General features: G+C 43.0%; 1 long non-coding RNA gene across 1 annotated transcript; it reads left to right on the forward strand.

Moving 5' to 3' along the window:
- The first annotated feature begins 538 nt into the window (after nucleotides 1-538).
- On the forward strand, nucleotides 539-27428 carry LOC113619297 (uncharacterized). The gene is made up of 3 exons (XR_003432336.1): nucleotides 539-660; nucleotides 2143-2144; nucleotides 27389-27428. It is a non-coding gene; the product is annotated as an uncharacterized LOC113619297 (long non-coding RNA).
- The last annotated feature ends 492 nt before the right edge of the window (nucleotides 27429-27920 follow it).

Below are 27920 nucleotides of genomic sequence, written 5' to 3' on the forward strand. Positions count from 1 at the left end.
ATATATAATTCCACGTATTCACCATGATAGTATCAGATGGAGTGGTTTTATCACTGCCCTAAAAACCCTCTGTGCTCTGCCTATTCATCCCCCCACTCACCCCTTCCGCCACAACCCCTGGCAACCACTGACCTTTTTATTGTCTCCATAGCATTGCCTTTTCCAGAATGTCAAATAGTTGGAATCATATAGTATGTAGCCTTTTCAGATTGGCTTCTTTCACTTAGAAATATGCATTTAAGTTTCCTCTATTCCTTTCCATGGCTTGATAGCTCATTTCATTTTAGTGCTGAATAATATTCCCTTATCTGGATGTAACACAGTTTATTTATCCATTCACCTACTGAAGGACATCTTGGGGGCTTTCAAATTCTGACAATTATGAATAAAGTTGCTATAGACATCTGTGTGCAGGTTTTTGTATGGACATAAGTTCTCATCTCCTTTGGGTAAATACCAAAAGTACGATTGACGGATTGTATGGTAAGAATATGTTTAGTTTTATAATGCCAAGCTGTCTTCCAAAGTGGCTGTACTGTTCTGCATTCCCACCAGCAATGAATGAGAGTTCCTATTGCTCCTCAACCTCATCAGCACTTGGTGTTGTCCGTGTTCAGGATTTTGGCCACTCTAGTAAGTGTGTAGTGGTATCTCATTGTTGTTTTAATCACCTTAACTTAAAAAAAATTAATATAAGCTACTTTTTAGTAGACCTTAACTTTTAATTCACCCCCTACACATTTGAATGCCTATAATGTGTAAGTCACTCATGTTTAGCTTCGTAGGAAGATAAAAGGATTCCACAGGGCAAAATAGACATTTAAAAATTTAACTGGTTCTGTATGTAGGCTATTGTGTGGGCCATCTCACTTAAAAACAGAACAAAGAGGGGCTGTGTCACATACCATGCATGCCCTGCCCAGTGGGTTTAATTCATGCTGGATGATGGCTGCTTCCTGGGATTAGTACACTAATGCACGGATGGAGAGCTGCTTTTTTCTGCTTAGAACTCTTTCATTAAACGAATCCTGCCTCCTGCCCCTCTGTTGACAATATCTAGTGTATATGAATAAGTTTCAAGAAAAAAAAGCAACATGCAGAACAGTATATATGGCAAGTTACCACATGTTTAAAATGGGAGAAAATATTTATACATAGCTCTTTGTTCATTATTATTATTATTGAATACTACTAAGTAATAGGCACTTTGCTAGGTGCTCAGGATACAGAAGTAAACAAAACAGATGAAATCAATGCCCTTGGGGAGCTTTTACACTAAGGGTGTAAATAAATTTGATTTATTTTAGACACTACTATTTAGAGTATGGTGTCTTGTTTGTAAGAACTAAATAAAGGACACTTCTTTAAATTGGGAGATGATCTTTTAGAATCAATGAAATAAAAGGTAGTGATATGACTTTTATGAGTATACAGGACTCAAGCCAAGCATACTGAAAAGACAACTCAAGCACTCTTCAGTAACAATTACAAGTAGCCGTGTTGGGCGAGGGGAATTCAATGGATTCCTCTCAGAATTCAAGGAGTTGAACAGCCAGTCCTGAGGGCCATGTGGACCCCAACTGTGACATTAATGATACTCAGCTCTCAACTCCTAGTTTCTGTGTCTCTTCACTTATTTTTTTAGAGAAAAATCATTACAGTATGACTCAGAGCAAGACTGGTTTGCTTGGTCAGGAGCCAGGCTCCCCCATTTCTTCATAAGTGAGTAAGATGAGACCCGCTTACTTCCAGGAATGAAGAAGGAATAAGGGGAGATCTGTGGGACTCTTTCAGCAACCCAAATCCTTTTACTCCCCGTCCCACTTTTATTTTAACCAAAGCAGCCCAGAATGGCCCTGTCCATCCTCTTCCTGTTCCATGGCAGAGCCTGAGGTGGTTCAGGGCAGTGCTGGGAGAGGGACTCAAGCACTTGCAAACCTCCAAGGTCCCTTTACCCTTTCTTGATACTCACCTGGTTCCACTGGTACAAAATATCATCATGGTTCCTTTCCAAGCACTAATATGATATATAACCACCCACACCAAAACATTATGCAGACTTTGGAAAGTGTGAAATGGTAAACTAGCCTTTCCTGAGTTCTGGGAAGTCTTATTTTATTTTAGAGAAGTTGTATAGCTGAGTGGTCAACAACTTGGATACTGGAGCCAAGTAGCAGTGGGTTCAAGTTCCAGCTATACCAATGAATAGCTGTAACCTGGGGTGGGATTTGTGACCCTTGCAGGCTTTTGTTTCCTCAAGGGTTAAGTTCAAGATGGTAAGAACAGTACTTATCTCAGGGTTGTACACATATCATGTGACCTTGGCAAGTCATTTCCTCTCTCTGTGCTTCAGGTGTCCTCCTCTGCAAATGGGGGAGAAACTATCAAAGAACATGTCTCAGAGGGCCGTTGAGAAGACTAAATGAGTTAATGTATGAGTTATAGGTTGGATTGTGCCCCTAAATAAGATATGTTGAAGTCCTAACACCTAGTACCTCAGAAATTGACCTTATTAGGAAATAGGGTCATTGTAGATGTAATTAGTTAAGATGAGGTCCTTAGGGTGGGCCCTAATCTAGGATGACTGGTATCCTTATAAAAAGGGGAAATTTGGACCCAGATATACACAGGGACAATGGCATGTGGAGATGAAGGCAGAGATTGGGGCGATGCTTCTACAAGCTAAGGAACATGAAAGATTGTCAGCAAACATCCAGAAACTGGGGGACAGGCATGGAACTGACTCTCTCTCAAAACCCAGCAATCCCACTACTGGGCATATACCCTGAGAAAACCGTAATTCAAAAAGAGTCATGGACCAAAATGTTCATTGCAGCTCTATTTACAATAGCCAGGACATGGAAGCAACCTAAGTGTCCATCAACAGATGAATGGATAAAGAAGATGTGGCACATATATACAATGGAATATTAGGCATAAAAAGGAATGAAACTGAGTTATTTGTAGTGAGGTGGATGGACCTAGAGACTGTCATACAGAGTGAAGTAAGTCAGAAAGAGGAAAACAAATACCGTATGCTAACACATATATATGGAATCTAAAAAAAAAATGGTCAGAAGAACCTAGGGGCAAGATGGGAATAAAGATGCAGAGTTCCTAGAGAATAGACTTGAGGATATGGGGAGGGGGAAGGGTAAGCTGGAACAAAGTGAGAGAGTGACATGGACATGTATACACTACCAAGCGTAAGATAGATAGCTAGTGGGAAGCAGCTGCATAGCACAGGGAGATCAGCTCAGTGCTTTGTGACCACCTAGAGGGGTGGGATAGGGAGGGGGGGGGGGAGGGAGACTCAAGAGGGAAGAGATATGGGGACATACATATATATATAACTGATGCACTTTGTTATAAAGCAGAAACTAACACACCATTGTAAAGCAATTATACTTCAATAAAGATGTTAAAAAATACACTTGAAGATAAAGTAATCTTTTATATTACATTTTTAGGAGCTAAAAATATGAAAAATAGTGGGTAGAAAGTAAGTTTTTGGCTATCAGAGTAAATAAAATATCTAAAAAGATTTTCAAAAATCCAAAAACAAAACAAAACAAAACAAAACAAAAAACAAAAAAAAACCGCTTAGGCGGAATCAGGCCTGCCAACACCTTGATCTTGGACTTCTAGCCTTCAGAACAATGAGAAAACAAATCCCTGTTTAGTCTGCCCAGCCTGTGGTACATTGTTACAGCAGCCCTAGCGGTTTGTAAAGCACTTAGATTGAGTTGGAATTAGTATTATTAGAAAGGGCATTAAATGAGTTGCTACAAGAAACCAGTGTGGAATGTAGTTAGTGGTCAGTAGCTGTCAGTCATTATTTTTAGAACAAAAGACTGAGAGGCTCTGAATGACAAATACCCTCATCACGGACTTCTGGGGGAGGGCGCGCGCACTCCCTATAAAGGGAGGACTCTGCCTCCTTTTAGGACAGATGCTTATTTTACTTCAATGCAGTGAGGATGAGCCCGGGTCAAGGTTGCCTGAAGCTCTGCTCACTGGTTGGTGAGAAACCCTCAATCTCAGAGGCCACTGCAAGGATGACAGAAATGCAGCCGCCTCTAGGGGAGATGGTTAGGGGGTGCGCAGACGTGGGCCCTGTGACCGGGCCAGGCAACAGTAACAACAAACCTCCAAGTCTGCTGAGGACAGCAGAGTGCAAACCGCCCATTCCCCCCAAAAGACACTGACGTGCACCCCCATCCCCACTGGGGAAGGCGGGGCTCAGAGTCCTCTTTTTTTTTTTTTTTTTTTTGCGGTACACGGGCCTCTCACTGTTGTGGCCTCTCCCGTTGTGGAGCACAGGCTCCGGACGCGCAGGCTCAGCGGCCATGGCTCACGGGTCCAGCCACTCCACGGTATGTGGGATCTTCCGGACCGGGGCACGAACCCGCGTCCCCTGCATCGGCAGGCGGACTCTCAACCACTGCGCCACCAGGGAAGCCCTCGAGGGCCTCTTAACCCACTCCTTGCTGGCATCCAGGTTGGCCTTGACTCTTCTCCATTTTGACGCTGGGTTTGGAACCGCTATCCATTCCTGAGCATGTGAAAGTGTCTGGAAATCCTGAAAGCTAGTTTGCTTATTTGGCTTTTGTCAAAAGGAGCAATCTGCCCGAGGTATTCTGTTTGTCCTCATAACACACTCTGATGACAGCTTCCTCTCCCACCACCCCCTATAAAGAAAGGGCGGCTCTGTGAAAGTTGCCCCTGGTGTTTTCAGCACATTTGTTCTCAGCAGGCTTGCTGATTGCGTGTGAATCCCTCCTGTGGCATGGAGTGTGGCGTCCCTCTGGGAGAGAGCAGGACAGCCTCTTCCATCCAACTCCCGTGGACATTGACCTGACCGTGTCCACTCTAGCTCATTGTTGAAGAATAACAAGGATGAGATTATCATGTGTCCTTCTGGACTTTATCTGAGGAGGAGAGGTGGAGTTAAAAGTAGGTTATTTTGAAACAGGAAGCTCCTTTTGATCAAAGGTTATCAGTCCCTTATACTCCATTTAGATAAAACATTTCTCAGAAGGGCTCTGGGTAAGCACAGGTGTCTGCACAGTGTGTCCTGAAGGCTTTGCAAGGTCTGGAATGAACCTGGTGTTCAATCCTGCACAGTCCAATACAGGAACCACCAGCACGTGGCTACTGAGTATTTGAAATGTGACTGGTCCAAACTGAGAGGTGCTCTGAGGGTAAAATACACACCAGCTTTCAAAGACTCAGTACAGAAAAAAACTGCAAAAGATCCCATTCATAATGTTTTATTGATTACGTGGTGAAATAATATATTTGATATGTGGGTTAAATATTAAAGTATTATTAAAATTAATTTCACCTGTTTCTTTTTACCTTTCAAAATTTTTCTGGCAGCCACTTTAAAATTATGTCTATGGGGCTTACCTGGTGGCGCAGTGGTTGAGAGTCCGCCTGCCGATGCGGGGGACACGGGTTCGTGCCCCAGTCTGGGAAGATCCCACATGCCGCGGAGCGGCTGGGCCCGTGAGCCATGGCCACTGAGCCTGCACGTCCGGAGCCTGTGCTCTGCAAGGGGAGAGGCCACAACAGTGAGAGGCCCGCGTACCACACACACACACACACACACAAAAATTATGTCTATGACTTAACCTTTGTGGCTCAAATGATATTTCTAGTGCACAGTGCTTGTCCAAATTATTGTACAAGTGTTTCTTCTTCAAGGTTACTTGGGTGCTTTTTATAAGTTGTCTTTCTATTAAAAGTTTAGTTCCTACCTTCTAGAAACTGAGAACCGATACCTCATTTAGCTATTTTTCTCTCTCCTTGATTGCTTTATGTTTGGTTCAGATGACTTAGAAATTTGCTACCAGATACTAAAATATATATTTGAATCTCTTTGCCTCTCTTCGTGTATTTCTATTTCTTTATTTTTTCTATTTCTTCATCTTTAAACCAGAGTGTTGGAAGTGATATAATTCCAAAGGCTCCTTCTGTTTTATGATTCCATTTTAAAATTTGAGACCTTAGAAGGAGGAGGGAAATCTAGATTACTCTTGGAGAGTCTTGACATTTGAGGGGTGAGAGAGTTTTCTGAAGATAAAATCTTCTTTTCCAATTCCATTCCTGCTGAGACGGAACCCTGGAATCACAGCCTGTGGAGAGGCCCGGGCTGAGCAGACAAGGAGAGGCAGTGCTGCCTCCTACTGGGATAGAGGGAAGCTGCAAGTCTACAGTGGGGTGTCCCTGGCAGTGGCGGCTATGCTGGTCACATCCAGAGCCAGGCCCACAACTCACGTGGCAGACACTCTGTGTGTGTGTGGATCCCAGCAACTCCCCTATCGTGCTTGCCCGGTCTGCCCCAAACCTTTTTCAAGGCTCTCACGTGTGATGCAAATAGGACAGCTCCATTCTGGTTACAGTGCTCACTCTAAGGGTCTCTGTGGTCTGGGCAGGTGAAGCTGCAAGGATGTGGATGCAGGAGCCGCCCCCTCATGGTCCCAGCCCCAAGGAGACAGCAGGTCCGTGGGAAGGTGACTGACAGGCCAGGAGAAGCCAGAGGTTGGTCCGAACTGGGCTTCTTCCCCCTTTGAACAGGAGTCCTGACCAATATGGTCTACAAAGCAGCTCTTTAGAAGATGAGCTGACTTTCTGAGTAAATGCGACGATGGATCAGTAATGTAAATAGAAGGGATATGTACCCTCTTCTCTGCCTATGTGATATATTTAAGAGAAAGGGAATCTGAGTGCTTGGGTGCTTTTTATAAGTTGTCTTTGTAAAAGGATGAAAGCCACGGAAGGAAGCCACGGCTCTGGAAGCCAGACAAATGTGTCAAGAAGCCGGAATGATGAGTTTGTCCATTTCCGTTACTCCGTTGGCCAGACTCTCCTACTCTATCACCTCTCAGTCCTCCCAATCTCATCACCGCTTTGCTGCCCTCTATGCCTTTTCACTTCTCACCTCATCTTTCCAACACAGGACACACTCTACAAGCACACCCCCCACCCTTGGTAGTAAAGAACACAAAGGAGTACACTTACCTGTGTTACTTCAAGTAAGGCGGGTTTTGCTAGTATGTATATGGAGATAAGGAAAACATAATCTCAAGCTCTTGGCCAGGCCCCCTTGGAATCAGGGGAAAGCCACACAACCTCCAGAGAAGAATAAAAACCACAGGACAGCAGAGCAGCTCAGAGTCCAGAATGAATTCTGGCCCGAGGAGGGTCATTTTGCATCCGCGCTGGCCTAGAGACGGGTTATCTATCTTGTTGCCTTGCCTGATTTCCTGTCTTCCCTTCCTCCCAGATGCTGGAATGTGTTGATCTTCAAGGGGTTGACCCTTAAGGGACACCTTTCCTTTTTGTGTGTGTCTCTAACACACTCCAAACAACAGCTTCCGGGAATTCCCCGGTGGTCCAGCGGTTAGGACTGGGTGCTTTCACTTCCAGGGCCTGGGGTTCAATCCCTGGTCGGGGAACTAAGACCCCGCAAGCCAAAAAACAAACAGAACCCACCCCACCCCCCCAAAAAAACGCAACAACTTCATTCTCTACTTGCCACGACTTTCACTGCTACCTGCCCACACAATACATACATTGATGTCGCTCTCTGCCCAGCCTTGATTCCTTATCTGAGTTCCGGATTTATATTTCCAACTAGCTATTTACTATGTCACCTTAGATGTCCTGCCGGTCCCCAACCAGAGCCCGCTATCCTCCTCCTCTAATCCATCTCACCTCCTTTCTTCCCAAGCACACTTGGGGTAACTCTCCCAAGGCAGAAGCTATAAAGATACCCACAGTCCCTCATACCCCCTCTCCAAGCCCTAGGATCCACAGATGTGTCCTGGCTCCAGCCCTGGCCCGGTGCCTGCCACGGCCTTGGTCCTGGTCCTCCTGAGTGCACCTGGGAAGAAGGAAACAGCCTCCTGTCTGCTGCCTGTTTGCCTCACATGCTGTCTCCCATAACCAGTCATCTCTTGTCCCCATTCAACGGATCTGCTTCAAAAGCAAACCTAAGGTTACAGAGATACTCTCTGAATGTGGGAGAAAGGGGACATCTCCACAGATACTTAACAGTAAAACATTGGGATTCTAGACATCAAGTTCAAGAAGCAAAAAAAGATACCTAATAATATCATGATTATTCAACACGGTTCTGGTTTTTCTTATTTAACGTGGTTAAACCACTCCCCCAATAGAATTAGTTGCTCTGTCGTCTAGGCCCCTACAGGCCGTCCTCCACGCTCCACAGAGACCTGGAAAGCCTCGTGCTAAACCTGTCAGAGCCACGAGGTGAAGAAGACTGTATCCTCAGATTTCTGCTTAGATGAGGCATCCACTTGTGAGCAATGCCCACTGTGAACTGTATGTGAAGGAGAAATCAACATCCGTCACGTTTGGGCCATTGCACGTGCTTGAGTTTGTTACACGTTCTAGAATTCCCTTAACAAATACATTTGTCTTGAATATTAGGAACCTATGGTTCCTATAGCAGTGCTTGGAGCGTGGTAGGAACTTATGCCCTCGGAACCCTGGATTTTACTAGAAAACAGAGCCTGGTGTTTAAACAGTAGAGCGAGGGTCACCCCTGACACGCAGGAGTCAGACTCTGGAACTTTGCAGAGAAGTGTAGTTGTCCACATCACTGGAATAATGAGAATGCTACCAAGAGGAGGAAAATGTAAGGCTGAAAAGAGTCTTTGCACAATCCCTGACAGCTATTTAAAGCAAATGGAAGATTGAGACTATAAGTCAGGGTGGGAGGTGTAGGGAGGGATCTTAGGTCTGTGCTCAAGGACTAAATAAAAAGGCTGACTGAGTCATGTGGTCCCCATGGCTGGCACTGTCCCAGGATGTGAAGTCTGGACAGTTGGAGGACCAGCAGTCTTGAAGGAAAAAAGACAGTGATGCCTGAGGTTACTCTCCAAGCACCTCCCACCTCACCCTGCCTCTCCTCCTTCCTGGGAAACTCTTCCCAAGGAAAGAGTCCCCACCGACTGCATTTGCACGAGGCGTGTGTGCTGTTACACATCACCATGAAACACTGCCTTCTCCTCGAGGTCTCTTTTGATTGAAGAAGCCAAATTATACTGGCTCTCCCCCCTCTCATTTTTACTCTCAACTAGAGAGGAAAGACTAGTCCTCTGTCCAAGTAGGGCAGGGGGCAACCTACAACATGGGATCTTTGATCAAGACAATGGGCAGTTGACAAGAAAAGCCATTGTAGGTGGGCGTTGGAGGAGGTCAGCAGATGTACACGGGATAGGAGAGGCCTCGGAACTCACCACCCCCATCCACTCCCATAAAGGGCTATAGTCAGGGTTATGCACTGCACTAAGCTTCTGGGTCCCTGCACAGAAATAGCCAGGGCTCCACCGCCTCCAGGGCCACAGCTTGTTGAACAGAGACGGAGTCCAACCCAAGGGTAGCTAATTTAGGCTTGTGCTGCCAGCTTAAGGATCAGCAGGCTGGACACTCCATCTGTCCTGCTCCTATGGTTGGGCCTCCATCTCTGGGAGAAACCCGGGACAAAGCCCCATGAGGAGCGCGGCCAGGTTGTATCATCAGGTGGTCGCATAAGGGAGGCTGTCAAAAATACCGACATTTTTCCATAGCTGCTACCTGGGCCCCTCAATGTCCTTCTGCTGCCCCCAGCTACCCAGACCACCTTCCTCAGGAACCCTATGAACCGGCAACCAAATGAGTAGTACCTGTACGTCTGGGGCCCCCGAGAACTTGCTCCAGTACCTGGCACAGACAGTTTGGTGCCCATGAGCAGGGCAGAAAAGGCTGGGGTGCTGAGACTTGTCCCAGGTCAGGGAGGTGCTTGGACAGGGAACAGGGGGCTGACACTGCCCAGCTGTGCTGTGGACAGTTGTTAGCAGGCAGGGGTGGAATCAACACTCCTCCAGGTGGCCTCCCTCCTCTGCCCCTCACTGAGTCTCTCAGGCCCGGACCGCACTCACGGCAGAGACGGTCCGCTCCCTGGGATCCGGTCACCTCCGCAAACCAGAATGGGAGCTTTTTATGTTACTTTTCTGCTGCTGCCAGTAACAAAGTACCACAGACTTAGTGGCTTAAAATAATACAAATGTATTATCTCACAGGGCTGGGGTTCAGCAGTCTAAAATCAAGGTGTTGGCACGGTTGTGTTCTTTCCAGAGGCTTCAGGGAAGAATCCGTTTGCTTGGCTGTTCTCAACTTGCTTAAGCTACCTGCATCCCTTGGCTTGCGGCCCCTTTTTCACACGACTCCTAATTTTTGCCTCCATCATCACATCTCCTACACCTCACTCTCACCCGCCTGCTCCCTTCTTTTAAGGACGCCTAGGAGGACATTGTACCCACCTGGATAATCTCCCTAGTTCCAGATCCTTAATTAATCACACCTGCAAGATCCCTTTTACCATATTTATAGGAATTAGGACATGGACGTCTTTGAGGGACCGTTACACCCCAGGCCTGCCAGGTATTAGAGGCACCCCCATGCGTGGCTTCTCTGTGGGAGCCTCATACCTGCTACAGGAAGGGAGACCAGAGTATGAATCAAAACTTATACAGAGGACTGGCGAAGATTTCTCCCTCCATATTCATAGAGTTGTTCATACTCATGTGGAAGTATGAAGATGACGCATGTTAGCTGTGCATTAAATATTTTTACTGAACACAGCAAATATTATGTGGAACGGGGGCACTGCTGAAAAATAGCAACATATTTGTGCGGTGTGGTTTGTGCATGACAAAAGCTTCTTTTGCCCAAGTGTTTCCTTCCTGTATTAGTTGACTACGGCTACTATAACAAAATCCCACAGACTGGGTGGCTTAAAGAGCACAATTTATTTTCTCACAGTTCTCGAGGCTGGAAGTCCAAGATCAAGGTGTCAACAATATTGGTATCTGCAGAGACCTCTCTCCTTAGCTTGCAGAGGGCAGTCTTCTCTATGCGCTCTCACATGGCCGTACTTCTGTGCACGCACCACTGGTATCTCTTCTTCTTCTTATGAGGACACCAGTCATGTTGGATTAGGGTCCCACCCATAAGGCCTCATTTTAATTTAATACCGCCTCTGCCCAAATTCCCATCATTGATCCCTCTTAATGGTCTTTTCAGGAGATTCATGATTTTTTTTTGTTTTTTTAAACATCTTTATTAGAGTATAATTGCTTTACAATGGTGTGTCAGTTTCTGCTTTATAACAAAGTGCATCAGTTATACATATACATATATGTCCCCATATCTCTTCCCTCTTGCTTCTCCCTCCCTCCCACCCTCTCTATCCCACCCCTCTAGGTGGTCACAAAGCACCGAGCTGATCTGCCTGTGCTGTGCGGCTGCTTCCCACTAGCTATCTATTTTACGTTTGGTAGCGTATATATGTCCATGCCACTCTCTCACTTTGTCCCAGCTTACCCTTCCCCCTCCCCATATCCTCAAGTCCATCCTCTAGTAGGTCTGCATCTTTATTCCCATCTTGCCCCTAGGTTCTTCTGACCATTTTTTTTTTTTAGATTCCATATATATATATATATGTTAGCCTACGGTATTTGTTTTTCTCTTTCTGACTTACTTCACTCTGTATGACAGTCTCTAGGTCCATCTGCCTCACTACAAATAACTCAGTTTTGTTCCTTTTTATGGCTGAGTAATATTCCATTGTATATATGTGCCACATCTTCTTTATCCATTCATCTGTCGATGGACACTTAGGTTGCTTCCATGTCCTGGCTATTGTAAATAGAGCTGCAATGAACATTGTGGTACATGACTCATTTTGAATTATGGTTTTCTCAGGGTATATGCCCAGTAGTGGGATTGCTGGGTCATATGGTAGTTCTAGTTTTAGTTTTTTAAGGAACCTCCATATTGTTCTCCATAGTGGCTGTATCAATTTACATTCCCACCAACAGTGCAAGAGGGTTCCCTTTTCTCCACACCCTCTCCAGCATTTATTGTTTGTAGATTTTTTGATGATGGCCATTCTGATTGGTGTGAGATGATAAGGAGATTCATGTTTTAATTGAGTTTAGGCATTAGGTAAACCCAGGGAAGGTTATCACATTAGGAGCAAGGATTCATTAATCTGATTAATGAATGTATTACATATTTTCTTTAAAAAATAGAGTGCACTAAAATACCTGTAGTAGTGAAATAAACAATAATACACATTATCTTAACTAACATTTAACAAATATATTACGTGCCTTGCATTGCACAGTGTCTGATTTAATTCTCCTAACAACTCCTTGAGACAGGTTTATCGTACAGATGAAGAAACCAAAGCCCCGAGAGATTAAGGGATTCATTCAAAGTCCCACAACTGGAAAGCTGAACTTTGGAGCCTGATGGAGTTCTCCATCATCCATACTCATGCTGCACTTTGTAGCTCAGAGTGTTTTTACTTTTCTTCTCATCTGATTCTCCCAACAGCTCAGAGGATTAGGCATCAGGAGTGTACCCATTTTACAGATGAAGAAACTGAGGCACAGGTTATTAAGTTTTCTGCCCAACGTCATACACAAGAAATAGGTGGTGAAAGTGGGACATGAAGCCAAAACTGATAACCCCCAAGTGCTAATCACTATTTTTAGAATACTGTCAACACCTGGAAGGGCTGTTCCCAAGTCAACTACCATAACGTTCCAGATGCAGACATGTTGACAAGAGGCTTTACTGGTTAACAGAATGCCAGAGACCAGATCCCTTAGTATGAGACGGATGCACAGGTCCAGAGCGGATCTCAAAGTTCTACACCCTTCCTGCTCAAAGTGTGGTCCACGAATCACCAGCACCAGCATCACCCAGGAACTCGCGGGAACTGTAGAACATGACGACCCACCTTAGATCCACTGAATCAGAATCTGTATTTTAACCAGATCCTCGGGTGAGACTTGAGCACATAAAAAACACTTTAAAAAATGATACCCCATATTATAGAACCAAAGCTATGATGATTTAAACTTCTAACCTCCCACCTCCCATCTTTTTTTTTAGTTGCTGTTAAAATTTAACAGTGAAGCCTCAGTTTTGTTCAGGCTGGGAAGCTGTATAAATGGTTCTCAAATTCACCGTGTTTTAGAATCACTCAGGATGTTTGTCAAAAGCACACAGTGCCAGGCCCCATATTCACAGTTTCTGACTCAGAAACTCTGGGCCTAGGCCCAGGAATCTGCGTGTTCACGAGGACCGCATCCCCCACCTCCCCACCCAGTGGTTTTGTGATGCTGGCTGTCCATGGATCATGTTTGGGGGGAATCATATTTTTTTAAATGCTGTTTTGTGACTGTGGTTGAGGATTTTAAATACAAATTCCAGAAGCAGACAAAGGTTAAAAGATAAGAGCAGAGTGTCAGATATAGAAGTGTTAGAAGAGAGTGTGAGGTTGAATCTGCCCTTCTCCTTCATATTGATGAGCTCTGTTGAAGGTTGTGATCATTGGCCATTACGACCAGCCACCACCTTCAAGGTCAACTGTGGTCAAAACATTTAACCTTATGTCTTCCTGCTGGTCCCCAGCTAAAACAAAGAAGGAGTTATGATGGAAAGATTTTTTTAAAACTTACTCAGCCTAGCAGATTGTGTCAAATGGTTTCCTGGCCTAGTTGAATCATGAAGTACAGCTAGTGGTACTATCTTCAGCTGAGTTGTCTAGGAGAAAAGGCAATTTCATCCAAAAAAAAAATATATGTATATATATATATATATATATATATCTTGAGTCAGAAACTTGGTGGATTTATCCAAAGTTAAATACCTTTTGTATTGAATTCACAAAATGTGAATTGTTTCTGTTTCAGAGACGTTTTACAGATTTGATCTAAACTTTAGGGCAGCAAAGGCTCTTGAGGTCCAGAAAAGTTGGGGGACTCACACAAGGCCATATAACCCATTCATGGTAGAACCAGGCCTTCAGGAAATATTTGGAAAGTTCTTTCTATTTCATCCTGCCACTCTATTCTTTTCCTCTTTATAGTCTTATTATTTTCTTATCTAATACTATTTAAAAAATAAATTATGGCTAAGGAAACTTATGCGGACTTTTCCCTCAGATGCAAATCGAATTTTCTGGGAGGTTAGCACGAGGGCACTAAGGATGAAGGCAAGCTGTCATTCAGACCCAAGTGTTTCCACTTGCTCCAGTTTATTTCTGCTTTTCTGTACATTGCTTTCAGATATAGCCTCATGCTTCCTAGACTTTATCTCAATGTATACAACACCCCTCGTCTCCCATTCAGTCTGGTGGCTGCTTCTATTGCCATTTTGTCTGGAGCAGCGTTCCGTGCAAGATTTATCTTCCTAATGTCAACGTTGTTTCCTGTTTTCCTAGCAAACAGGAGGCCAAGTGTGGGAAGTGTTTGTATTATGGTTGCTTTGCCCTCCAGAGGCGGATTGCAAACAAGCCTAACTATATATCGATAGCATTAACAATTCCTTTATGTTCTTTATAGAAATCCATTGGTCTGTCTTTTTCAGATTAGATAAGATAAAAACTGTTTCCCTGCTTCACTTTTCCTGATCTAACTGATTTCCAGAATGTTTTAAGGGTAGAGAGTGTGCTGTGTGTTTAATTGTTAAAACCAGTATATTGTGAAGAAAATTAAGACCCCGGAACACTGAAAAAGGAACAGTATTTTCCATTTCTCTATGAGAGAATATATGGATTTTTGTACATGTGGTTGTCAATGCCACCATTATTTTAAAGACTATTCATGATTCATTACTGTATCAATACTATTAATTTCTACCCCCTTATTTCATTATGGCTTCAAACACAGTCTAGAAAAGACAAACAATAAGAAGAATCACTGTTTCCACCATTTAGTCTTTTACTTAGAATTTATGTATTTTCTTATTGAGGTACCAAATTTAAGTTAACATCAAAGTGCACAAAATATACAATCCTAAGTGTAAAGCTCAGTACTTTTTACTTACATGTATGCACTCATGTAACTACCATTCAGATCAAGATATAAAAATCTACAGCACCTCAGAAAGTTCCTTCACCCCTTGCCTGTCCATACCTGGCCCTCTACTGGAGTTTACCACTAATATGATTTTTTACCACAATTCAGTTTTGCGTCCTTATGGACCTCATATCAATGGAATCAAACGCTATTTCTCTTTTGTGTGTAGCTTCTTCTACTCCACATGGTTGTGAGATTTATTCATGTTGTTGCCTGCATCAGTAGATTTTTCTTTTTTAAATTGGGTATAGAGTTCCTTATGTGACTATATCAGAATGGATCCATTCTCTAGTTGATGGACATGTGGGTTGTCTTCAATACTGGGTCATTATAAATAAAGCTACTAGGAACACATTGGCATTTATCTTTTAGTTGCCACAAGCACTCCCTTGTCTTCGTTATATACCCAGGAGTGGAATTGCTGTCTTCTAGGGTAGGTGTAAGTTTAACTTCAGTGGTTATTGCCAGTCGTCTAAAATGGCTGAGATTCCATCAGCCATGTGTAAGAGTTCCAGTTGTTCAATATCCTTACCAGTGCTTGGTGTCTCAGTCTTTAATTTTAGCCATTCTGGTGGGTATATAGTGGTAACTCATTGTGGTTTTTATTTTTTCTTTTCCATTATAGTTTATTACAAGATACTGAATATAGTTCCCTGTGCTATATGGTAGGACCTTGTTGCTTATTTATTTTATTTATAGTAGTTTGTATCTGCTAATCCCAAAGTCCTAATTTATCCTCCCTTTCCCCTTTGGTAACCACAAATGTGTTTTCTAAGTCTGTGAGTCTGTTTCTGCTTTGTAAATAAGTTCATTTGTATAATTGTTTTTAGATTCCACAAATAAATTATATCATATGATATTTGTCTTTCTCTTTATGATCATTGTGGTTTTAATTTGCATTTCCTTGGTGAATAATATTGTTGACCAAGCTTTTCATAAGCTTATAGGACAACTGAATACTTTTTTTTTGAGGAGTATCTTTTTTTTTTTTTTTTTTTGTGGTACGTGGGCCTCTCACTGTTGTGGCCTCTCCCATTGAGGAGCACAGGCTCTGGATGCGCAGGCTCAGCGGCCATGGCTCACGGGCCCAGCCGCTCCGCGGCATGTGGGATCTTCCCAGACTGGGGCACGAACCCGTGTCCCCTGCATCGGCAGGCGGACTCTCAACCACTGCGCCACCAGGGAAGCCCGAGAAGTACCTTTCTTTTACCCATTTTTATTTTGGGTTGATTGTCTTTTTCTTACCGATTTGTAGGAGTTCTTTATATATTCTTGATATGAGTCCTTCATTATATTATGTATTACAAATATTTTCTCCCATTCTATGGCTTGTCTATTTTCTATATTGATGGTGAAAAACAGAAGTTCTTAATTTATTGAGACCCAAATTATCAAACAAATTTTTTTTAACTTTCACATTTTGTGCTTTTTTGTGTACTGTTGAAGAAATCTTTGCCTAGCGTAAGTCAAGAAAATATTCTCCTACGTGTCTTCTAGAAGCGTCATCATTGTACCTTTCACATTTATATCTATGACATGTCTCAAATTAGCTTTTAAGTGTGATATGCGGAAGTGGTCAAGGTTTATCCTCCCCCTCCCTGCCCCCAATATGGATATCCAATTGCTCCAGTACTGTTTATTGGAAAGGCCATCCTTTCCCACTGCAGTAGGGCGACACCTCTGTTGTAAATGAAATGACAGCATATATGTGGATCTATTTCTGGATGGAGAAACTCTACTTTTAGTACACTCACTATAAATATTCCAGTGGATGTGGCATTGGATTGGGCATCAGAAGCCCTGGCTTTCAGGGCTGTTTTTTTTCAGGGGCGTTGGGAGACTTAGGAGCAGAGGACATATTGATCTCTTGCTGCCATGTCCAACACTCCCTCCTGGCTTCTTGTGTCTCATCCTCTACAGCTAGCTAGTGGTCACCTTCTTTCTTCAGTCACTGCTGATCACATCATGGGTGGATGCCTGACCCAGACCTACTCAGCAGCTGGGTGGCCTGCAACCAATTAGATTCTCCCTCATGGGAGAATCTTCACCTGAGATTTACAGAGACTGCTAATGTGCACTGAAAGATCATATGGAATAAATATTGAGGCTAAATAAATGGATGCTACAGCCATGTGCCAAGTTAAACTTAAAGAAGACTGTGCAGTTGAGAACGCAAGCTGGTGGAGACAGTGTGTGAGGGAAAAGCATGGCCAAGAGGCACAGAGAGGATAGAGATGAAAGACCAGAGGAGAGCAACGTAGACCTGGAGAGAGAGACTCCTTGCATGAGCTCTCAAGAGACTCTTAGGAATCCATCTGCCAACAGCTATTTGAAAAAGAGCAGGAGACATGAACAGAGGGGGGTCTATGCAGTCAAACATACTCCTTCACCCGGAGACAAAGCAGAGTGCTTTTTATAATTTAAAAAATAGTCACATAAAATACATATTTTAACAATTTTCTTTTCTCCTTAGGCCGCCAAGTAACTTTGAAGTTTGTTTTACACAAGCTCTCACAGAAGGTGTGGTCTATCAGCTGCAGTCCTGGGAGAGCCCCTGCTTGTCTCATCATTCTCCACTCCTCCCTCTGGGACACTGGAGCCAAACTGGGGCTGCTTTGCCCGGGTGAGCTTTGGGTCTAATACCTTCAAGTTCCCGAAGGCTGCGTAGCTATGTAAGAAGTCCTATTTTTATTCGAGCTAGTTTGGGTATTTCTGGCAACCAAGCAAATCCTGACCAGAGCACCTGGAGTTTCTGTGACTTCTATTGCCCTGTGCGCTAAGAGGGATGCGGAGTGCCATGAGTGGAACTTGCCCCAGAAGCAGAGCACAGACACGACTGGGCATGGAAGTTAAAGAGCAGCAAGGGGCAGCCTCAGCTTGGGAATTATTGAAGGGGATACAATAGACAATGGTGCGTAGGACATTTTTTTTTTCCCTACTGAAAACCAGGTATTATTGTCCATTCATGAGATCCTAGTAATGTGCTCCCTAAACCCTGGAAAAATGGCTGTCCTCAGTGTTCATCTAATAAAATCCATATCCGATCGGTACGATTGATGTCTTCACGAGTAAAGCAAGAAACTCTGTGTAAACGAGGGCTCCAAGAATTTGGGAACAGCTAAAACTCCAACCCGAACGTGATTTGTCGTTAGAAAAAGAAAGTCTAATCAACTGAATTGTCTCCTTTTTGGATAAAGAGCAGGCGAACAGAAAGAGCAGGGTCAACTTGGAGCATGCAAAGTGGGAAGTGTATACCTGGCACTCTCCAGGTGAGAGAGGTGCTTCTCTGGAGAGCATAAGTTTTCTGGGGCCTGGTGAGGAACGCTCTGCTGGCACAGAGACCACGCCCTGGAAAAACACCTCTACTACTGTCCATCCACCACTCTCCTCTGATCTGATGCCCCACTCCCAAGTCTGATCGCCTGTTGCCAGTACGTCTTCCCCGGTATTTGTGAGTGGAAAGAGAATGCTTCATAAAGGACTAGCAGTATTTTAGCCACTAGAAAGAAGTAACTCTCACTGTAAAGTAATGTATTTGTGCTTTGCTTTATATATTTCAATGAGCTTAAATGACAAGAATCAGCGTTCTTGGTTTTCAACCAACTTTGTACACTAACAAATTAAGAGCAAGATTCTGATCAGATTTCTCCTGCAAATCAATTTCATGGTTTTCCCTACTCACCATGGAAGTTATTTATTTATTTTGCGGTACGCGGACCTCTCACTGCTGTGGCCTCTCCCGTTGCGCAGCACAGGCTCCGGACGCGCAGGCTCAGTGGCCATGGCTCACGGGCCCAGCCACTCTGCGTCATGTGGGATCTTGCCGGACGGGGGCACGAACCCGCGTCCCCTGCATCGGCAGGCGGACTCTCAACCACTGCGCCACCAGGGAAGCCCGGAAGTTTATTTTTAAGACCATCTCATCATTGCCATAGGAATTGGTTGTGGGCTGTTATTTTTATTTATTTATTTATTTATTTTTCTTTGCGGTACGCGGGCCTCTCACTGTTGTGGCCTCTCCCGTTGCGGAGCACAGGCTCCGGACGCGCAGGCTCAGCGGCCATGGCTCACGGGCCCAGCCGCTCTGCGGCATGTGGGATCTTCCAAGACCGGGGCACGAACCCGCGTCCCCTGCATCAGCAGGCGGACTCTCAACCACTGCAGGGAAGCCCGTGGGCTGTTATTTATCAAGGCATTTACAAGAACTTTGCAGCAGGTACTTAAGAAGGGCTTTTGCATAGGAAGGCACACACATCTTCAGAATGTTCAACATTTCATGATGTGTGGTAAAGCAGATAGGAACAGAAATAGAACAGGAGACATAATTCATGTATTCATTTGCTAGGGCTGCCATAATAAAATCACATTGACTGGGTGGCTTTAACAACAGAAATTAATTTTCTCACTGTTCTAGAGGATGGAAGTCCAAGATCAAGGTGCCTGCAGGGTTGGTTCCCTCTGAGACCTCTCTTCTTGGCTTGCAGACCGTCTCTTTCTCCCTGCGTCCCCACGTGGTTATCTCTCTGTGCACTCACCCCTTCTTCTTCTTACAAAGACACCAGTCATATTGGATTAGGTGCTCCATCTTAGGCACCTATTTAAGGACCCTATCTCCAAATACAGTTACATTTTGGGATATTGGTATTGGGACTTCAACAGATGAATCTGAGGGGTTACAATTCAGTTTGTAACAGGTAGTGAGATCTGTCGAGGCAGCAAGGCTTCTTGCCTAATCTTCCTATTGTTTGGGTGAGTCAGAGTAAAGAAGAGTTGCTGGGGATTGGGTTGGTTCCCCCAGTGTTAGCACCCAGATTGGGCAGGCAAGGTTAGCTTACCCATTGCAGAATGCCCCCCACGGAGACCATTTCTACAGAAAGCATTACAAAAAGCCAAGTTATAATTATAGTGTTTCATGGACAGAGGCAAGGCCAGTCTAAAATATCATGGTTTTAATCTCAAAACCGAAGGATAAGCAATGAACATAAATAGCCCAAGCAATGCAGGGACATTGGTCTGGTTTTGGCATAAAGGTTGTTGCTGTTTATGGAGACGGACTTTTCTGTGGGGAAAGGCCAGTTAGCAGGCCCAGAAGAAGAGGATTTGTGCTTCCTGTGTTGAGGCAGAGCTTCCCAGAATTCTGGGGGGTTTGCCAGAGTCCAGTTGGTTTTCAGATAGGGTCATTGGACTCCTCAGGGGGACCTATCAAAGGCCCCTTCTAACTGCTGCGCAGCCTGGGTCAACTTGTTCTCTGCCAGTCTCTGCTCTAGATTTATGAATGATGAGAGGAAACTAGCTAAAAACATACTCTCTGTTGCCCTAGCAATGCCTCTAGGGCTTCTGAGAGGGACTGTGTTTTTCCAGGCACAATTTACTTCACATGTCACTATCTGCTTCCAGGATAGGGCTGGTGTTAAGAGGGTTATACATAAATTGAGATGTGCAAGGAACAATGGCCTCAGATCAGAGTTAGAATGACCAATGCATTAATTCATTTATTTATTGAGCACCTACTACAGGGTCAGGTACTGTTAGTGGAGCTAGGGATACACTTCTGATAAACTAGACAAAAATCCCTGCTCCCATGAGGCTTTCACTCTATTGGGCAGAGACAGACAATAAATAAAACCACTAAGTGAAATACACCTTGTGTCAGACAGTGATGTCTATTTAGAGAAAAATGAGGCAGGGAAGAAGAATAGGAAGTGTCCCAGGAGGTGGGCAGTTTTGCAGTTGTAAAGGGTGGCCAGAGAAGCCTTCACGGAGAAATTGACAATTGAGCAGAGTATCGAGGAAAGCGAGGGAGCAGGCCACGCATCTCTTTGGAGGAAGAATGTTCCAGGCAGCAGGAATGTCTAGTGTAATGTCCTGAGTTGCAGCAAGAAAAGCCAGGAAGCCAGTGTGGCTGAAGGGAAGAGAGCAGTGGGACCATAGTAGGAGATAAGGTGAATGGACAGGGGGAGGGTAGGCACATTACTTAGGGCTTTGTAAGCCATAAAGGACTTTATTGAGGTATAATTGACAAAATCATAAGATATTTAAAGTGTACAGGGTGATGATTTGCTATACGTATACACTGTGAAAAGATTTCCCCCACTGAGTTAATTAACACATCCATCAACGTCAACTGGTACAGCCACTGTGGAAAACAGTATGGGGGCCCCCCTCAAGAAATGAAAAATAGAAATATCATACGATTCAGCAATCCCACGTCTAGATATATATCCAAAGGAAACAAATCATTATCTCAAAGAGATATCTACACTCCCGTATTCATAGCAGCATTATTTACAATAGCTAAGGTATAGAAACAACTGGTAAAGGTTTTGAGCGGGAGTGGCATGACCTAACAACTTTTAGAAGAGTTGAGAAGATTCCAAGAAAGGCAAGTGTGGAAGCAGGGAGACCAGTGAAGAGGCTCCAGTAATAACCCAGCAGAGATAGTGGTGGCTTGGACTAGGGGGTTAGCAGTGGGCTGGTGAGAAGTGGTTAGATTCCAGATATGTTTGTTTGTTTTTTGGTTTTTTGGCCGCACGGCATGGATCTTAGTTCTTCCAACCAGGGATCGAACCTGGGCCCACGGCAGTGAAAGTGCCATGTCCTAACCACTGGACCGCCAGGGAATTCCCTCTAGATATGTTCTGAAGGCAGACTCATTAGGATCTACAGACAGCTTGGAGGCAGGTTGTGAGAGCAAGAGAGGAGACAAGGTTGACCTCAATGTTTCAGGCTCATAATAACTAGAAATCTAGGGCTAAAGTACAAGAAGTACTCTCAAGATGTATTTCTAGTAAAATGGGGAGACTTTGGAGTATCTGATACTCAGACATCACTCTTCTAGACTATTCTATAAGAATTGAAGTATATAAAATTCTAAAATTCTCCAGTCTAGCTTCATAGAACCTGATGCCGTCATTCATTCATTCATTCATTCATTCCCTCTTTCCCTCATTCGTTCCATTCATTCAGTGTTATCTCAGATGTCAGCCGGGAACTCCCCATTCTTTGAGGTCTAAATGAGATTTATTTGAACACCACCATTCCACGGTATGTGAATGTCCAAAGATCTTCCAGGGATTTCCATCAAATGTCAGGGGAACTCAGGTTCTTCTGGCCTCCTCTGTATCCTGGACACCAGCTACCGGCAATGCTGCCGTGGTTGTGCCCTCATCACCAAGCATCCATGGGTACTGGGCACTCTACTGATGATTTGGGATGCAGCACCTATTTCTTCACTCTTCTCCTCCGTCTTATCTAGGAGTCCGTTAATTCCCCTCATTTGTCCTCTGCATAGCAGTCTAGTGTACATGTTTGTGACTTAAGCTTGGTCTCCATCACAAGATCTTACCATAGATAAACTGTGTCCTTATAGCAATCTGAAGGGTTCTAGGCAGAGGTTGTTTGATTGTTTTGTAAAGTTTCCTCTGGCTGCTGGTTGGAGAACCGACTGAAGGTAAGGGAAAGTGGATGGAGACCCATGCCCTTCCACCACCTCTCACTATGTGGTTGTCTGTACTTCCGTCGTGCCACACTCTGTTAATGGTGCCCTGTACTAGTGCTGCTTAGGCTCCAATCACATAGCTTAGCCAAATAGCTATTACAGTTTTTACTGTCCTCTTCTTAACCCTAGGACCCAGCTATGGGGTTGGACCAGAGAGGGAGCCGAGTTACAATCACCATGCTTGAAACAGAGCCACACCTCCTCTCCAGTCACTACAGATGCTTTATTGAACTTAGCTGTTTTTTTTGTTTTTGTTTTTGTTTTTTTTGCGGTACGCGGGCCTCTCACTGTTGTGGCCTCTCCCGCTGCAGAGCACAGGCTCCGGACGCGCAGGCTCAGCGGCCATGGCTCACGAGCCCAGCCGCCCCGCGGCACGTGGGATCTTCCCGGACCGGGGCACGAACCCGTGTCCCCTGCGTCGGCAGGCGGACTCTCAACCACTGCGCCACCAGGGAAATCCCCAAAACTTAGCTGTTTTTATCCAGCATCTTCTTTTCCCAGAACGAGCTCTCCTGGGAGGCCTCCCATTCTCCTGCCCGTCAGTACTTGGCAGACGCCCCCAGCCAATTTACCAGATGTGCCCAGGCGTGTCTGGCTCTCATTTAGACTACAGCTGGAACCTATAGATCTGGTGAATAAGTTTCTTCATTACACTTTGACCTCAGTCAATGACATTTGTGTTGGTCGTGAGTCAAACTACTTCTGCATGGAAAAGATATCCATACTCTAAGATGGGTATGGTCATAGTTAAATAAAGCATGTGTGATAATTGGTCTGTTTATTTAGTCTCCATACTCAAATCAATATCCTTTGAAAAATAGTTTCTGAGTGTCCTGGCATTGCCTGTAAAAGAAGCCAAGATATCCCTGTGACTGTGCAGTACTCAGTATTAATTTAGGGGCGCCTGAATATAAGGCCCTGATACAGTCACTGCCCTGTGGTTTGTGGACCATGTGGAGAGTCTGAAGTATGCTCTGGTTAGAGTACCCTGAGATCCAGCAACAACTTTGTCAGGTTTTTTTGGTCAGACAAGCGCTCTTTGTTAAAACACTAGGGGAAAGGTTCTGTTCATGTTACTAAAACAGAAATTTTTTCCCGTGAAAAACATTTTTTCACTTATAAAATTTAATAGGGGTAAGAGTGATACATGAGTAACAAAAACTTGCAAACTGAAAAAGAAATGTAGTGCTGTATTTTTATGTCAAGTAACACATAATACTTGATTAACGTGATGTCTTGATTGATCATAAGATTTTTCTGGCTCACATCTCTGAAAATTCATTTATTAGTTCATTTGATATAATTGAAAGAGGTATCAGTTGCTCTTGGCAAATGCAAGATTGAAAACATATATATGGTTTTTTTTTTTTGGCGACGCCATGCAGCTTGCAGGATCTTAGTTCCCCGACCAGGGATTGAACCCGGGCCCCAGCAGTGAAAGTGCCTAACCACTGGACCTCCAGGGAATTCCTGCAAATAATTTTTGATCATCTTTAATTTTGAAAATGATCTTACTGCTGACACAACTGTTACTGGATTTAGTAAGATTATTTTATAGTTTGTAACAAAACTGGGATACATTTTGATAAGTTATTTCAAAATATAAATTTTCATACATCTAGAGTTGATGATTCTCACAGAACAATTTTTCTAAAAAGATTTAACTCTTCAAAGAAGTCTACTTCGTGTAATCCTGAATTTAATTTTAAGTATAAATTTATACAATAACATTTTAATGTTTCCTCTGACAGTTCTTGTAACTTGTAGAAATAGTACAAGAAACTGAACATGGCTTCATGATATGTTTATAATTCAAAATGCCTGTTTATGTACTTTATTGCTGTATTTTTAACACAAGGAAATTAATTTTAAAATCTTCCTTATTAATGAGTGGTTCATCTGAAGTTTCATGTGAAAATAGTGCTCTTTTCCACCAAAGGTGATGGTGGTAAAATTTTAATTCCTAAACTTGTAGATATTTGCTGTGCAATGCTGCATCAGTTTTCAAAACTGGACATTCTTCTTCAAAGAATTATACAGTATTAACTCCCCGATTCTTTACTGCCATGCCCATGTGTATGCTTCCATTTTGTAATAATTTACGGCACAGTTAGCTCTTTCACTTCTTTTAGGATTTAACGCAGATATCCTATCAGTGAGGCTTTCCCTGACACCCTATTCAAAAAAGCCGCCCTCCACTCCCTAAATGTGTTTACTTTTTCTACATAACACTTGTCACCATCAGGCATCCTAAATATTTACTTTTTGCTTATTCTTGTTACTTTTTTGTTTGTTGTCTTTCGCTTTTAGAATGTAAGAGCTAAGGGAGTGAGTCTTAGGTTGCATTCGCTATTCTCAGCACCTAGGATAGGACCTGGCCCAGAGAAAGCACTCAGTAAATTCTTAAGCGATGAGTGAGGCAGGCTTCTTCAAGCTTGGCTAGTCTTGTTAAGGGCGCACTGATTTCTAGGAAGGATGATGTGGGTCAAGCACAAACAGTTGTGTTTTCAGGCTAAGGCAGCATTTTTTAAAGTGTGGTCTCTGGACCCAAGAGGGTCCTAGAGACTTTTTTTTTTCACTTTGTTACTATTTGGACTGAGAAGTTCAAAACAATGCTGAGTAAAACTGCTGATGATGTAGCAAAAATTAATGCAGTGGCACCAGACTGTACCATTAGCATTGCACCCAATGTCTAATTTACCATCATACGCTTGTAGGAGAAAGAATTACCAGTTTCACTTAAGAATGTTCTTGATGTAAAAACTAACTATATTAAATCTCAACCCTTAAGTAAATAACTTTTTGACATTTGGTGTTAGGAAATGAGAAGTATGTTTGCTGCATACCAAGGTATAATGATTGTCTCAAGGAAAAGCCTCTGTGAGATTGTCCAAGTTGCAGGCTGAACTAGCCACTTTCTTTAAGGGAAACCATCTTTTAAAGGAATGACTGACATAGAAATTGTGGTTATTTAGATTTGAGTGTTCAGTAGACATTTTCTAGAAAATAAATGAGACTGTTATTTCAAGAAAAACAGCTAACAGCATCTGTTGCCATTTACAAAATTTGAGTTTTCAAGTGAAAATTAGAATTTGACAGCTTTCCAATACTTGAAGACTTTGTGATAAGATCAGTGGTATGTTATTGAAATAGATACACACACACACACACACACACACAGATCTTTCAGATGTTGATACATTTCATTTTATATATAATATTGATTAAAATGATATTATATATAAAATGAATTGTCAACATCTGAAAGAGCTGCATAACTCAGTGAACCAATATTTTCTAAGTGACCAACGCCTGCTGTTGTACAACCATGCATGGGAAAAGATCCATCCAAACTATAAAATGGATCAAAAGATTTTAATATAACAGAGTATGGAAAATTCATTCATCTGGTTTAATCCACACTGACGTTAACACTTAAGAAACTACCACTTGTCAAGTTTTGATGTGGTATCAAGGACAATTATCTGAAAAATCTCTCCCTTTTCCAACCATATATTTGTATGAAGATGGGTTTTCTTTATATATGTAAACTGAAACAACGTAATGCAACATACTGAATGCAGCAAGCATGTATGAGAATCCAGCTGTCTTTTATTAAGCATGACATAAAACAGATGTGCAAAACTGTCAAGCAGTGACACTTTTCTCACTAATTTGTTTTGGAAAATATAGTTATTTCTTTAAACAGCTTTATTAAGGCATAATTGAAATACAATAAACTACCCATGTTTAAGTGTACAATTTGATAAATTTTGACATACAAACACATGAATGACACCATCACCCCCGACCAAGATAATGAACATATCCATCACTGTCAAAAGTTTCCTTGTGTTCCTTTTTAATTCCTCCCTCCCTCCCTGTCTTGCCTCTCTCATTTCTAGGCAACCACTGGTCTTCTGTCATTCTGTTTACATTTGCATTTTTCTAGAATTTTATATAAATGGAATCATAGAGTATGTACACTTTTCTTCGCCTTGAGGTTCACCTGTGTTTTTGCATGTATCAAAAGCTCATTCATTTTTTTTTGAATTTATTGATTGATTGATTTTATTATTTTTTTGTTTAACATTTTTATTGGAGTATAATTGCTTTACATTGTTGTGTTAGTTTCTGCTGTATAACAAAGTGAATCAGCTATGCGTATACATATATCCCCATATCCCCTCCCTCTTGCCTTTCCCTCCCACCCTCCCTATCCCACCCCTCTAGGTGGTCACAAGGCACCGAGGTGATCTCCCTGTGCTATGCGGCTGCTTCCCACTAGCTATCTATTTTACATTTGGGAGTATATATATGTCCGTGCTACTCTTTCACTTCGTCCCAGCTTTCCCTTCCCCCTCCCCATGTCCTAAAGTCCATTCACTACGTCTGCGTGTTTATTCCTGCCCTGCCCCTACGTTCATCAGAACCTTTTTTTTTTCAGATTCCATGTATATGTGTTAGCATACGGTATTTGTTTTTCTCTTTCTGACTTACTTCAGGCTGTATGACAGACTCTAAGTCCATCCACCTCACACAAATAACTCAATTTCATTTCTTTTTATGGCTGAGTAATATTCCACTGTATATATGTACTACATCTTTTTTATCGATTCATTTGTCGATACACACTTAGGTTGCTTCCATGTCATGGCTACTATAAATAGTGCTGCAATGAATATTGTGGTACATGACTCTATTTGAATGATGACTTTCTCAGGGTACATGCCCAGTAGTGGGATTGCTGGGTCATATGGTAGTTCTATTTTTAGTTTTTTAAGGAAATTCCATACAGTTCACCCTAGCAGCTGTATCAGTTTACATTCCCACCAACAGTGCAAGAGGGTTCCCTTTTCTCCACACCCTCTCCAGCACTTATTGTTTGTAGATTTTTTGATGATGGCCATTCTGACTGGTGTGAGGGGATACCTCATTGTAGTTTTAATTTGCATTTCTCTAATGATTAGTGATGTTGAGCATCCTTTCATGTGTTTGTTGGAAATCTGTATATCTTCTTTGGAGAAATGTCTATTTAGGTCTTCTGCCCATTTTTGGATTGGGTTGTTTGTTTTTTGATATTGAGCTGCATGGGCTGATTGTATACTTTGGAGATTAATCCTTTGCCAGTTGCTTCATTTACAAATATTTTCTCCCATTCTGAGGGTTGTCTTTTCGTCTTCTTTATGTTTTCCTTTGCTGTGCAAAAGCTTTTAAGTTTCACTAGGTCCCATTTGTTTATTTTTGTTTTTATTTCCATTTCTCTAGGAGGTGGGTCAAAAAGGATCTTGCTGTGATTTATGTCATAGAGTGTTCTGCCCATGTTTTCCTCTAAGAGTTTGATAGTATCTCGCCTTACATTTAGGTCTTTAATTGATTTTGAGTTTATTTTTGTGTATGGTGTTAGGGAGTGTTCTAGTTTCATTCTTTTACATGTAGCTGTCCAGTTTTCCCAGCACCCCCTATTGAAGAGG

Source organism: Aethalodelphis obliquidens, unplaced genomic scaffold (genome assembly GCF_003676395.1).
Source record: "Aethalodelphis obliquidens isolate GAN/ISIS:26980383/991018 unplaced genomic scaffold, ASM367639v1 scaffold6, whole genome shotgun sequence".
NCBI classification, from domain to species: Eukaryota; Metazoa; Chordata; class Mammalia; order Artiodactyla; family Delphinidae; genus Aethalodelphis; species Aethalodelphis obliquidens.